At 39.3% G+C, this 14,869-nt stretch overlaps 1 protein-coding gene across 1 annotated transcript in view; it reads left to right on the plus strand.

The window, feature by feature from the left end:
• Positions 1–14,869, plus strand: part of SPOCK1 (SPARC (osteonectin), cwcv and kazal like domains proteoglycan 1) — a 320,719-nt gene that overhangs the window by 191,521 nt on the left and 114,329 nt on the right. The gene's annotated exons all lie outside the window — the stretch shown is intronic.

Genomic DNA, 14,869 nt, shown 5'->3' on the forward strand with positions numbered 1-14,869 from the left:
AGCTATTTCCAGTATTTGATGTCCCAGAAGCGGTCAAAATGGTACAGAGTAATGACAGAGAGGAGGAGCAGGATATTGCTTTTTTTCCCAGAAACCGAGCTATGTTTCGTGTGATCTCTCTGTGATTCCTCCACTGCCTGCAGCTGTTTCGGATAACCTTTGAGTAGCACTGTGGCTGTGGGGATGAATAGAAAAACACTGAAACCTTACTTTGAAAATTCTCCAAACGTTTTCCAGCAAGTTTTGCAGTGCTTCAAGAATTACTGTTGATGTGGGATGGTGGCACATATGTCCCCAAAGTGTTTTTATTCTCAAAATATGCAGCTACCTAATTGCCTCAGAGGGTAGACACGTCAGTGAGGAGAGTAACCAGCCCAAATCCTCTGCTCATTTGAATCAGTGAAGTGACACTGCTAAAGAATTTCATCTTTAGTCTGAAAAGGTGGTGTTATCTTTTCTGTGCCTGACCTAAATACTGTCGTATGTGTGACTCCAGTCTCATTTAAGGCTGCGTGGATCAGGAGTAAATGCATTACAAGAAGTGGAGTTGCACCTCTTTAAAACCAGTGAAAGCCTGAATACATTAGTGCATGCACATGTGGAGGAAGAAGCATCAAATAACACAGCACCATAGTGCTTGTTTTGTGCATCCTCTGTGCTTTTGGGTGTGCTCAGAAGGATTTTCCATTTCATGCATCATTATCAGCTTGCTGTAGTGGCTTTGCAAAGCATGTAGGCTCAGCAGAAAGTAATCGGGAGGGCAACGTCTTATGTTATTGCTGAGGCTTCCAGACAGAGCTACGCCGATTTGCACCCCCTGATTATCTGGCCTGCTGAATAGTTGCAGCACAAGGAAAATGTGTTTATTACAGGCATAATGTAGCTAACTTTGAAACCACCAGTGCCACAGATCGTGGCATTTTGCCAGCGCATCCTCTAAAGCGTTTACAGTACAAATTTGGCAGGGCATTAAGAGAAAGGGCAAGACTGAGCAGCGACTGAAGAGTAGGTAAAAGATAAATTCAAAGGAGATCTCTTATATGTTTAATAGACCCTGGACTAATAATAGAGCCTTACGAAATCTTTTGTATGGATTAAAATATGCTTAAATTTGGACATGATCTATGAGGAAGAGCCTTTATTAGTTCATCTTTGCATGAGACACAGTGGTTAATATCTCACAAAGATTTCTCACACCTTCGCAATCCTGTAAAACTTGGTGCCATTTGTCTCTGCTGGTATTGCTAGTGCAGCTCAAGGAAGGGAACGATGTCACTCCTGGAGTTTTTTTGAAAAGAACAGAACGAGAAAAGAAGATTGATGAAAAAGTAATGGCTGTATTAACATGTCTGGGATTTACTGCTTTGTCCAGTCCATTTAACTGGTGATCACCAGCTAATTCATCACCTCAGTGTACGTCATCACGAAGGTGATCCCATGCAACATCTGCTTCTCTGCTGTGATTGAGGAATCTGACTCTTTACTCAGTATTTCTCAGTGCTTCTGGGGCTACTGGTGCCGACAGAAGCCACTACTGAGTTTCTCTATTTTTTTTATTTTTTATTTTTAAGAACTGGACCAGTTCCCAGATAAAACATCTGCTCTTCTAAATTGCGCATCAAAGGGTTGGTCTGACCAAGGAGGCAGTGTTGACAACTCTACTTATCTGCAATAAGTGGACAAATCTCCCTCTCTTTCCGTAGAACATCTGGAGCTGATACTCCATTTCTGGGTAGTTTGGACCCTGTGGAAAGCAAACCCAGTAAAACCTCCCCAGCAGATATATGAAACTAAGCATTTTTGTACAACTGCTGTTGTACATGCTAATTGGGTGGCTTAAGCTGTATCCAAAAGGGAATTCAGGAATGAGAGAAATAAATAATTGCATGAATGTCAGTGACCCACCTGCTTTGAAGAACTGCTTGGGCGTATTCCAGAAAAATCTCTTCCCACTGCAAATGTGCTTTTTAGGGATTTATTGGAAGGGTTACACACATAGGCAGGGATTTTAAGCAGTGCTATTCTTCAATGTCTCTGTATTAGGTCAACAGTTACCTTTTAAAATGCATTAAATACAGGGCCCGTAAACCCTCACCCGTTGTTCTGATCTCCTCTCTGCCCCTTGCGTGCCTGTTTTCTCTTGCTTTTGTGCAGGTGTGCTAAATGCTAATGGGAAGCTGGCGCCGCTCCCAGCTCTCCTTCGGGGGTAATATCTTCCCGTGCCGAGCCCCGGACTTCCCTGTTTTAGCAGCCGCCCAGTGCGAGGGAGTGTTTGTTCCCAAGCTTTTGGTGTTTAATTCGGAATGATTTACGTGATAATGTTTGTCAACGCCTGAATGCGTGAACAATCTGTATTTTGATGTCTCATAACTGAATCGAACCCGGGAGATGATCATAAGCTGTGGAGCTGGTGACACCAGCAGTTTGTTCCCCAGTTAGCCTCGCTGGCTTGGTAGCTTGCTTCTTTTCTCTTTTTTTGGTCTTCGTTCCCATTCAGAAAATAGTTGTTGTTCATTTGTGTTTTAAGTACAGTTCAGAAAAAATAGCGTATCCCAAAGGGAACATTAAAAAATAACGTTGCGCCGCTTCCCGTTGGTGCTTTTATCAGTGTTAGTTGCATGTGTTTCACTGCCCTTTTCTCGAAAGGGCTACCACAAGCAGCACCATCGGAGAACCCCGACCTTAGAGGGCAAGACCATTCTCTAATTTATTCATTTTTTGACTTTCTTTTTCTCTGTGGAAACTATCTAACTAGCCAGCACTGTGTTTACTCCAGAATGTTTCCAAAGCAATGTGGGACTGTTTCTAACCTCTCTGCAAAATCACGTTTTTCTTCCTGTTTATGCTAAAAACTGCACATAAAGGAGGTGACTCCCTGTCAGGGAGAATTTGCCCTCATTTTATGGAAGTCCTAGAGCTTTTTTGTAACCTGCAGATGTGAGAAATATAGGCAAAATTATGCAGAAAATTTGGAAAATCTGCTGTAAGAATGATCTTTCAATTATTATTTAATCTTAGCTGAGGAAAAATGCAGTTGGTGTCAACTGGAGCTGCAGATGGCCACAGCTCATTCATCCATCTTTGGTGGGCGGTATGCCAAAAAACGCATCCCAGGACACCGAGTCCTTCCTAGGATAATGGGACTCCCCGGTGACCATTCCATAGCTTTAATTATGAGATCCAGGACTCTGCACAATAATTCAGGATAAAACCTCTCTACAGTCATTATGAAGGTTAAATTGTTAATGTCTGCACTCGACATAGAAAACATAAATGTCCAAAGTTATTTTTCATATCCACAGAGTTGTGTATAGGTTCTGGGATGAAGTCACGGTTGTGAGTTAGTTCTTGCTGCAGCATTGTTTATGAGCACCAAATGGATTCTTTTGTTGATTAACATTTTCAGACTTAGGGGAAGAAAATTCAGAGTGAAAATAAAAGCCTTTGACCATTGTTTTAGAAAAAATAAAACTTTCCATTCCAAATTTGTTGGATTTTTTTCCAAGTAACAATACAACAACATTTGTTTTCCCCTGAGAACTGTTGTGGAGTCACTACATCTGCATTCTTTCCCTAAAATAAATGGTTTCATGCAAAACATTTTATCCACCCTTAATGGCGAGGATTTATTTCCCTTATCTGCTGGCATAAATTTTTGCTTCAGAAGAAAGTGTGTTGAAATATTTGATTAAATACACACTCAAGAAAACTCAACAGAGTGCATTAGGATTTTTTAAAACAAATATATTGTACTGGGGGGAAATGCCAAAACTTTGGCTTATTATACACAAGGGTCCCTCTTACCGGATCTTGGAGAATTGTTTTAATCCTCTAAGAATGGAAGTTCTAGACATGAGCAGAATGGAGTACATGGTATTTTTGTAATTTATAAACTATACTCCATTGCTCTGTTAAGACTAGTATTCTTTCTAATATCTAATCACTCATGGTAAACGGGTGTAACGGTAGCTCATGCTGTTTGTCCAGCAAATGAGTCCAGGCAGATCAGCAAGAGGCACCTTTGAGGTCAGAGCAAAGGACATCACCTAGTGTGATGTGCAAGTGGTGTGGCGTGCAAGTCTTCAGAGGCAACTTGAAAGCTTTTCAAAGTATTTCAGCTCCAGACTACCTGACAGCAAAGACATGCCTCCACTGCAGTGTGGAAGCTTTGGAGTCTGCAGCAGACAAATAAATGGAAATCAGAAATGTTTGTTTTTCTTGCATGGCCACTTAAAAGGCAACTTAAGCCTTTTAATAAGACAGAGAGCACGTGGTATGGTGTGTCGTCAATCTACAAGCGCTCAAGGGGAGCCACTGAACCTAAAGAAAGACCAGCCTGCAAGTCTGCTGCTATACATTCTTCCCTACTACATCCATTTTTTTAATTTTGATTATGAAAATTATGATGTAAGCATGAACTCCCAAAAGCCAATAGCTTTTTCTCCAAAACAGTTTCCATCTTTAACAGTCCAGGATTAAGTCCAGGGATGCTTAAATATTGGAGCAGCTCTCACTGATTTTAAAAGCAGGTATTACTCTACTGAACCAAATGATGTGTAAACTGTAGGTCTCATTCCCCAAGTGGTCCATTCCTCAGGTTCAGCTCTGCCTAAGGTAAATTGCTGTGAACTGAAGAGACCATAGGGAGAATCGGTGGAGAGATAAGCTTTCCTCTGTCTAGCGGGTGTGAGATAGTTCTGGTCTGAACCATGAGAGTGACTTATCTGCTGCCAGGAGTTTCTGTACAAAACTCCAGGTTATTATTTTCTGGAGGGAGCTGATTATAGTCTCTTCCCTCAATAAACAAGATTTCATGTACCTTCTGGCTTTTCCCAAGCTCCAGATACTCTGTTGACTTCAGTGCATCTCAAAAGTCAGAGGTAAAAAGTAAGAACCCCAAATATTAGTCAACGTGTGGAGAGAATGGCTACATCTAGAGAACTCCATTTTCCTTGACTTTAAGTACTGGGAATCATCTTTAAAGCTGAATTCAAAAGCACTGTGCTTATAGCCAAGGCATGTCTCTTGGCCAAGGCATAGCGCTTAACACAGAGAGAAGAAGCAATCCCCAGGAATAGAAAGATCCATTGCTGAACACATCCCATAGCTATTTATATCTCAAAAATGACTAGTTTGTGAGGATAAACCAGTTATATCATCACCCTTTTTTTTTATTCAGTGAAACTTTATTATGCATTTGATAAGATTTGTGTTTTCCTTCAGAAGGCCTGTCTTTGTAGCACCTGGCTCTAAAAGCCAAAAGTGCTGAAAGGCCAAAGCATTGCCCGTGTTTTGCACCAGGAATTTTGGCACATTTTCTAACACCCACAGGAAAATACAGCCGTGCTAAAGGATGTTCAAGCAGAGCGCAGATACTTGCTGGGGAAATTGCTCTGCACCTGACAGGGGGTTGTCCCCGAGAGCCTGGATGTGAAACGTGCTGCATCCACAGGACAATTAGCCACTGCGCAGACGCCTCTCCCCAGAACGGGTAGCTCATCACTAGTCACGCTTCATCAGTCTTAGAGCTCATTAGAGTAGTGCAAGGTGACTGTCTCCTATTGGACATGGGAAATTGTTGAAATATATGATAGCACACAGCTTTTTTATAGTGGATTTTAGGATGTGTAGTCCTCAGCTTTGTCTGCTTTGGCAATAGCAGGAGATGAACTTGTTCCTGCTATCAACAGGGGATTTACTATATTTTCTTCACAGTCACCAAGCACCTGGCTGCTAAGGTGAGCGTCTTACCGCTAAGGTCGTTGTCTTTGATTCTGCAGCTCCGATCTTACTGTGCTTTGCTTTACTGTGAGCCTGCTGCAGGGACAAAGGGAAATACAATGGTTATTGAGATGTTCTCCTGCTGCACAGTTCCTCTTAGACCAATATCAGAGCACTCATTAAAAACCACATCAATACCTCTGGATTACTCTGCTAACACCAGAAAGTTATTATATTGGATAGGATAAGAAAATAGCCCATTATCTTTGGCACTGTAATTAACATTTATAAATATTTTAGTTTGTTCGTTTAAAGACAATATTATGGGATAGGTTGATTGCTGCCTTGTATAGTCCTCCTCTTATTATTACTAGTTGTACCCTTTTAGCAGTGTATAAAAATGGACCAAAAGTGGCTTCCTGGATCATTAAGTCCAATCCCCCAGCAACAGTATGATATAAACTTGTTCATTAACCTACCAAGTTCCGTCTTAAAGGTAATAAGGTTTATTGCCCCACTCCTCCGACTGGAAGAATCCTTAACATCTCTACTCTTCTGGTTAGAAACCTGCTAATTTCCAACCTAAATTTATTCAAAGCCAGTTAAAATTCCTGAAGCTTTCCTAAACGGTTCCTCAATATTTATTTAGAAATAATGACCTTCTCTTGTTTTGCTAGACTAAGCAAATGCTCTTATTCTTTTCTCATAAAAAGTCATTCCTCTGACTGTCCTAGTTTTCCTTCGTAGCAGAGCTTGTTGAGCTTGGCTGCTCAAAATGAAACCCAAAATTATCATTTTTTCTTTTTGATATTTTAACTCTTTTTACATCTTTAGGTATTATCATCCCTCTGAGTCATTGCTTGTTAAGATTTTAATCTTTATTTCTTAAATTACTCCCCTCTTTGAGTGCCTGTTCATCCACCCCTGCTTTAAACCTGTAGTGGTCCTTCCATGAGCCCCAATAGCAAACCTGCAGTTGTGCAGCCTGTATCGCGGGCGGGCTTTCCGATGAGCTTTCTAGAGAAGAGTTTGGGCTTTGATGTTCTGTGCTTTGGTTTTGATGTTCTAGGTATCGCTGGATAGTTCAGAATTGTATAAATACACATGCAGTTTGCTGTTTCAAGGTTTCTTGTTTGGTATATATTGTTCTTGATACCACTTCTTGCAAGGTCTGAAAAAATTGTTCTTTTTAAGGTGACTTTCCTACATCCAGTAGCCAAAATTACTTTCCTGCACAGAAAACATTTTTATTAACATGATAATAAAAAGGGGGAGAGGGCTGAAATAAGCCAAGCCTCACGGAGCATTATGGGAAGTGTAATTATAATAATTTCAGTTTTACTTTACCAGATTTCTACCACTGCGGCAGGAAAAGCTTTTGTTTATATTGCAAGATTAAGACTAGGTCTTTTCTGTCCCTCAGCTGAGTCGAGTGGTGCAACGTAGCATCTCTCAGTATAATTGCAGCCTTTTTGCAGGTAGTCTGTGTACAGAGGCTGAGTGTTACTGAGCTGGAGAATGAAGACTGTAGTCCACATCCTCCCGTTGTTCAAGAGATTTGGTGAGAAAAGACAACTCTCTGAACATATCAAAAGTCTGTTAGTGCTTTCTCCTCTGCTTTTTTTTTCTTATTCTCTGATTTCCCTTCGATTTCATCATTGTATGGAAATTTGCATAAAGTCAGAGATGGCAGAATGCCTCATCTAAGTAGCCTTATTCATGGGACAGTGTACTTGAATAACATTTTCTAAGACACCTTTAGGAATCATGTATAAAATGCAATGTTCAGAGCTCTGAGATCTAACCCATGAAACTTAAGTGTGTAATGGTGGAAAATGCATGGCTGAAAGTGAATACGTGACTGTGTATTTGCACAAGATATACAGAGGGAACACAAGCCAGTAGGAAAACTTAAATATATGAAAGATAAAATATCGGCAAATCAATATTTGTTCTACAACAGTTTTGCTATCTTACTGGGTTCTTTTGTTGGCTAAAGACCTGATTACTGTAATTTATACATGGTTATAAACTATAATTTACATCATCATTTATGTTATCAGCAGAATTGGTCATACATAATTGTCTTGGTAGAACTCTCATCACTTTGTCAAGAGTGTTAAGTTAGCATCCAACAGCTCCTGTTTCCCTTGAAGACTTCTGAAAATTTTAGGGTTTCAGCTAAGTTTTTTTTAGAAAGTTGAATCTGAGCTATCTGTAGATACCTGTAAGGAAGCTGAGTTATAGGTTAATCGCCTCCTCCATGCCACTTGTCTGTTCCTGACTTGAACTGGGAGCTGTTTACAGCATACGGGACGTTGGCTTTTTTGTTGTTTGCAAAGCTCCTTGTGCAATCTAAAGTGAATCAAAAATGAAAACAATAATTGATATAAAAGTCATCTGCTTGGCAAATGTCAGGAGAAGATTTGCCAACCAGTTAAGAAAAATTAGAAAAGAGCTTACAGAACCCAGGAACAAATGAAAAACATTTGAGGGGACTCACTACCCATGTATCCTGGCCCTCTAAGGAGTTAGGCTTGCATATGGAGCAGCTTTGGTAATTCTTGAATTTTGCATGCTTCATCAAGCAACCTTAACACATCATCATTATCGCAATTATTAAAATATAAACAGGTAAGTATATCCAGCTGTGGGACTTCTCAATTGTCAGACTCGCACATCGGGACCAGCGAGAACAGTTGCACAGGCTCTCCACATCCCTCTGAGTGGCACCACGTTTGACCATTGACCTTGTAGATGAGCACGTGTTATCACCTTGAGCTGCTGGCCCTACTTCTTCTGTGGCTAAGTTAATCCCCATGGGACCGGGAATCTGCAGTCCTTCTCAGCTTACCATAGCCCAGTAGGTTAAGGATTGATTTGCTGACTCAAGCTCTCTGTGTTTTCTATATGCTAAAAATCTTAACCATAAAATTGCTGGAAGCAAGTGTCTGTATTTTTGTGGTTTATTCCCATCTTAAATCTGTTGAGTCAGAATCCAGTCAGTCAGAAATTATTATTTAATGTTTACAAATGACTGCTGATGCTCTGTAAATTATTCTCTATTTATACAATAATCTGTTTACTGGGAATTCTAAATTTATTGCTGGGTTTTTGCTTTAGAAGCCCCAGGATATGAATGTGTTCAGTGGAAAAGTCTTTTTAGTGCTAATAAAAGGTATGTTTTTGTAAGATTGGGACTGATGTTTACAGGGAAGGAGTTTTATTAAAGCCTTTCTTCTATTTCCAACATCCCATTATATTGGGAAAAGTATTAAATGTGCACCATCTTAAAATCTGCTTTTTGATAAATGGCATTAGACATTCCAGTCGCAGTGCATATTGCAAACAATATATTTAGTATGAAATTTGCAAATCAGGCCTTCAAAAATAATGCAGTTGGGCCAAAGTTGTCTTTTGCACCTCTTGCGGTGTGCGGTTCCTGGCTTCCCACCTTGTGCATATGGCCCTGTTGCGTGGGAACTTCAGCCCCTGTAAAGGTGGAAGTGGCTCTCTGCAGAATTCTGCCGAATTTCATATCTTGTTCAACGTCCTTGGTTATTTCAGTCACAAAAAGTCAGCAGGAAAAATGATGACCAGGACCACCCTTAGGAATTCATCAGCAAGTATCTGGGCTCCCATTTCTGAGTTAGAGGTTGCAGAAAACTGAGCTGTTGGGACCTTTTCCAGCTGGGTCTGTGGAAATGGCAAACCTATAAACTAGATTAGCCATGAAGGCATGAACGACAGCTAATATAAGAAGCTAGAATAGGTAATCTTCAGTGTTTTAACCCATTCAGAATCATGCAGTTCCATCCACTGGCACTCTTTTGAAAAAAATTGCAATATGGTATGAATATACAATGAAAAGGGACTTCTGTATCAATCATTTTCTTATTTGATGCAAGTTATGTTATCAAAATTAACTTTTAATCTACTGCTTCCTACTTCTTTAATATTTCAATTTTTATTATTCTCTTTTTTCATTAATAAGCCTGTGATTGCCTGCTTAGTGCTCTGCCAGAGATCGTCAAGAGCTCAACCTACAGATTTTCAATTTAGTCATTTTATATCAGATTAGTTCAACCAATGAACCACGAATGACATTATTTACGGACATGAGCCCCCAAATTACAGCCTGTTTAAAGCTCTGTACATAGAGAGTCCTAATGCTGGTTGGAAATCAGCCCAAAATGTTTTGCTTTTTTAAATAAGTCTGTTCAGGTGTCACTGTTTCCCTTACAAATTAACTATAAAAAGGCAATGCTGTGCCCTTAAATTTTTAGGCAAAAAGTGTAATACCTCAGCACACTTTTGAAAGACATCTTGTTTGTATTTCTAGATTTCAAACAGTTTTATAATATATGATAATTTCATTCCTCTCAATATCTTCTCTATCTTAAAAAGAGAGGGAAGGAGGGAGAAAATCGTGCCGTTTGCATGTAGTATTTTACTCTACTTAGTGTTCAGCCAACTTTTTTTTTTTTTTTTTTTTTTTAAGGGGCTCCGGGAAGGAGAGACTATGCCAATGTGCCTTGTGGTTACAGTGCAGATCACCAATGCATAATTCCTGCCTAATCTCTTTAATAACAGGTGATCAGATGTTTAAACTTTGAAAGCTAATGAGTAAAAGAAAAGTTCTCTTCTGTGGCATGAGCTCTTCCTCTCATTCTTTCTCCCGGACATCCACTGTGAAAGTCAGTGCCAAATTCTCAGGGCCAGCAGTCAGAAGACCAAATTTTGTCACGTGCCAAGCCTCTTCATTGCTCCCCAAAACGGAGTTGCTGCTGCAGGACCCCGCAGCTCGCAGGTTTGGCCAGGGGATGGCCGGGAGGCTCTGAGCAGAGGCTGCGGGCCGGCCCTGAACTCCAGCATTCCCTTTCCTCTCTGGGCCAGCGAAGCACGATTAAGGTCTGTTAAAGCCTAATACTTACAAAATTAAAATTGAAATTAGACTCTTATACTTACAGGCTTATAGAGTTGGAAGCCTATGGGGTCATTTTATGTTTGGAGGATCTATTTTCTCCCTTTCCATATGTAAATTCAGTGGCATGTCTTTTATTAAGGACTGTATGTTCGTTGAAAGCCACTTAAGTGGCTATAGTATAGAGCTGTCTAAAATAAATTAATAAATAAATAAATAGCAAATATATCACGATAGATTCTGATACCTTAAAGAAGCATAATTACCAGGGACATTTCTACAGATCTGTGCTATTAAGTCCCTGTGGAATAGCAGGGGCAGGAAGATTAACAAATTTGCGAATTGATTAAGTGAGAATTATCAAGCTTTCATTTTGCTATCAGTTATTAGATTTACGTTCTCTGCTTTAACAATGAAATCCTAAAAGACTCATTGCAAGGAAACACACGAGCATGTTCAGTGGTTGCAATTTAAAAACTCAAAATTTCTGGCAGATACCACAGAGTTTTTGCATATTGTAATTACTATATAAGGGGGAAAAATATGATAACTTATACTGCACTCAGGGTGTAACTGCCAGCATTATAAAATCCACTATTGCAATTAGGTACGGTACTTAAAACAGATTTTTGCAGGTGTGGTGCATCACGAGGTGGATAGGCTCCCCTGGTTCTTGGCCTACCTCTTAGTGCAGTAGCAATAGCTGGGCAGTCTCATTGCGGTCTCAGCTGAGCTCCCTGCTGAGACTTTTTACATTGGCATGTTTTGAGAAAAGGGAGGCAGAAATGTTTTGAAAAATGAAAACAGCCTTTCAGCTTGAAATATCGAGTAGCCAGGTTCTGGAGTTTTCTGGCAAAATGGTTTTTCTATCAATTCAACAAAACTTTTTCCAGGAATGTGCAGACTAGTTCTTGAGAAGAAAGTCTCTCACCTCGGAAATACTAGTAGATGGGTGAAGAGACCTCTAATGTAGGGTGTAAGAAAGAGAGGTTCCAGCCTTCTGACTCAGGGACAAGAGTCTCCTCTGTCTTCTGGCAAGTGGTTATTGGCTTTTGCTTTGCGGCTTTCCCTCAAAGTTTGGGTTTTATTCCTTTCTTTCAGTGTGTTTCCCTTTTGCAGAAAGACATACTGATTGGAGAAGGGATTTGGTCAATTCAGTTACCATTTGTAAGTAGAGAAAATGAGACTTTTTTTTCTTTCAGGATTATCTAAAGAGGCAGGCTATGACTTTGCTCTTGGAGAAGTGTCCGGAGATATTCTCTCTCCTGTTTTCGCTATTTGGAAGTAGTCTGGCATTGCTGCTTTCGTAGTTCACTTCTACAATGTTAGAGATGAAACACACTGGATTGTGAGTTCTGAAAAATGAAGTCCTCTGCCTGGGTCTGCCCTGATTTCTGTCTACTGCAAACTAAGAATAAAAATTCCCAGTCACCTTTCTCTTCCATTTTCCAGGACAATATTTAAAACAAGCTGATATTGCAAAGTAGGCTTTCCTAATAGCCCTCAACTAGCCCCTTTTCTGAGAATTCTCTTTGCATACTGAAGAACAAGTAATTTCTTTCATTACATCTCTTCCTATTTTTCCACAAAAAGCAAATGCTTCAGCGTTCAAAGGAGTAGCTACTAGACCCGCAGCATTCAGACAAAAGTCTCGCCGATGCTTGTGAATGCTTAGTGATGTGATCGCTCTGAGTGCTGCGGTAGTTTGCTTATATTACATTTTAACTCTAGCAGCAAAGTCTTGTCCTAAAATAAATCTTCTCTGACAGTCTCTGTATTTGTCTCCTGCCTAGAAGATGCACCCTTTGAAAAGAAATGATTGTGTCCCATAATAAGGGTTTGTGTTGTCTCGCACATCCAGATCAACATCCTCCTATGCAATGTAACATAGTTTTAAAATACAGAACAGTTTTTGTACCTTGGGGCCATTACAACCTTGTGCAATTTCAACATCATGTTAATTTTCAAAAAAGGAAAATATATCCAAGGGCTAAAGCATTACTGTGCAGTTCGTTGGAATCTCAATCATTTTCACTCATGTAAAATATTTTATCTCCCGTTTATGTATTTTTATTCCTCCTCTGGCCCAAACTATATTCTCATCTTTAGATTTCTCTCCCCTTGCTTTCAGCGCTGGACTTTGGAGGGACAGTAATGTCCTCCCAGTTATAAGTGGGATTAGAGTAGCTTTATATTGCAGTCCCAGTTTTGACCCACACTGAATCAATCATCTGTAAGTTTTTCCTGTAGCACTTGCTCCTAGAAAGGAATAGATTTTGTAAAAGTTTTTGAGAAGATATTTGAAAAATTAAGTTATTTCACTTTGGCAAAAAAATCTTTGCAAACTTATTCTTTATTTAAGCTCAAGGTAACATGTTCTTTGCAATTTATCTTAAAGATATGAAACTGGAGTCTCCTAGTTTTGTTCTGAAATAACATTTAAATTGTCACTGATGGAGAACACAGCCTTGAGATTATGTGACAATTTTGTCAGTTCTTCTGTTCACCCTTTTTCTTTCTCCTCTTTCCCCAGCCATAATTTTAGACTCTCAAACTGCATTAACCTCATGAGTCATAATAAAATACAGGGGAAAAATGTGACCTAATCTCTCTCTCCTTAAATCAGTTTATTAATCTTTCTTGGACTTGGTGAGAAACTGTTTTCCTGTCTCTTCACAAATTCAGCATTTTTAGCTTTTTCCCATCTTAACTGTGACAAAAAGCCAAAATCTTGGAAAAAAGACTCATGTTCTGACAAGTGAAAAGGTTGGGTCAAATTAATCAAAGCTTTTGTTCAAATAATCTTGAAACATTTTAGTTTGATTTCAACTGTCCATTTTTAAGATCTTCCAATGTAAGTTACATCTTAACATAAAAAGGCTTTTAATCTAAACTAGCCTATAATTCTGAGTTTGGATAAGCAAAACATTTTGACAAGATCAGCGCTTTTCTCTTTCAGCATTTTTACAGGATGGAAATTCACTTTTCCAGGGAGGGTTTTGTTTCATCTAGTCTGCATTTTGCTTCTTTGAGAAATATTGAGGTAAACTGTCCATATTCCCAGTTTCAAGAGAAACTAACAGCAGAAGCCACCGAGCCACCAACTACTCATACCAAATACTCATACTGACACACAGAAAATAAAGAAGTAGGTTGGAAATGATTATTTTGGTAAACAGAGTCAAAGTAGTTGAAGGAGAGATATTTATAATGCTTTCTCCTTCCAATCGTTCTATAAAACAACATTGCTGAAGTTTGGAATTTGCTATAAAAGGAGGGGGAAAGCTTTTTCAACACATGGTTATTTGGCAGCAGCATATCTACCTAGCCGTAATACGCATTGGAAAGCATGGACCTCTTGGATGGCTGCATGCCTTATGTCTCACGGACTCCCTAGGCTGTGCACCAATATCCTGTTAATGCATGCTTTGTTACGGCTTATGTCTACACTGCTCTGTATTTATGCAGATACTAAAGAGAATTGACTTTCTATCATCCTCAATCATACTATATAAAGTTTAAGAAGAACCAGTAAGTTCTACTTGGGCTAGCTTTGCTCCTCTAACTCTGTCACAGCTTTATTATGATGGTATCCAGAAAAAATGTTAATTAATGTCATTGGGGATTGACAATTGGAAATTCTGCTTTCCTGATTTACCTAACCTCTAGCTTTGATCACCGTTCAACCCATCTTCTTTTGTGAAACAAAACAAAGCATTCTGATTAGTTGGTTGTTATCATCCATGAGCATCAACTGTGGAGGACTAATTAACTTTAGTAGTAATGCATAATGTAAGTCAGTTTGTCGTTTAATGAATTAAGAAGTCAAGAGAGTATGCTTAGTTAAAAAAATCTGAAAATGCTAATAAAGAATCAAATCTGCCCTAGTCTAATATCCAGTCTCTTGACTGCAGAAGACAACTCATCAGAGAGAATACAGGAAGCTTCTCTGTTCTCTGCTTTTTCTTTCCTCTTCTTTAGAAATTCTGTCTTTATACCTTATTGGTATTTAAATTTATGGTCCATGTTGAACAGAAAGGACATTCTGTAGTTGTGGTGTATAAATTAGTCTATCCATTCTTCACGACCGTACATTGTAATGTTGTCTGCCATTATTCTGCTCAGTCATCTGGCTTTAAATCTCTTTCAAGTCCTTTGAGAGATTTTTTTTCTAGTCTTAGCTAATCTAGTTTACCTGAAACCCAAGAGTGCCAAATTGAATTA

This window comes from Apteryx mantelli, chromosome 14, assembly GCF_036417845.1.
Source record: "Apteryx mantelli isolate bAptMan1 chromosome 14, bAptMan1.hap1, whole genome shotgun sequence".
In the NCBI taxonomy this organism is placed as follows: domain Eukaryota; kingdom Metazoa; phylum Chordata; class Aves; order Apterygiformes; family Apterygidae; genus Apteryx; species Apteryx mantelli.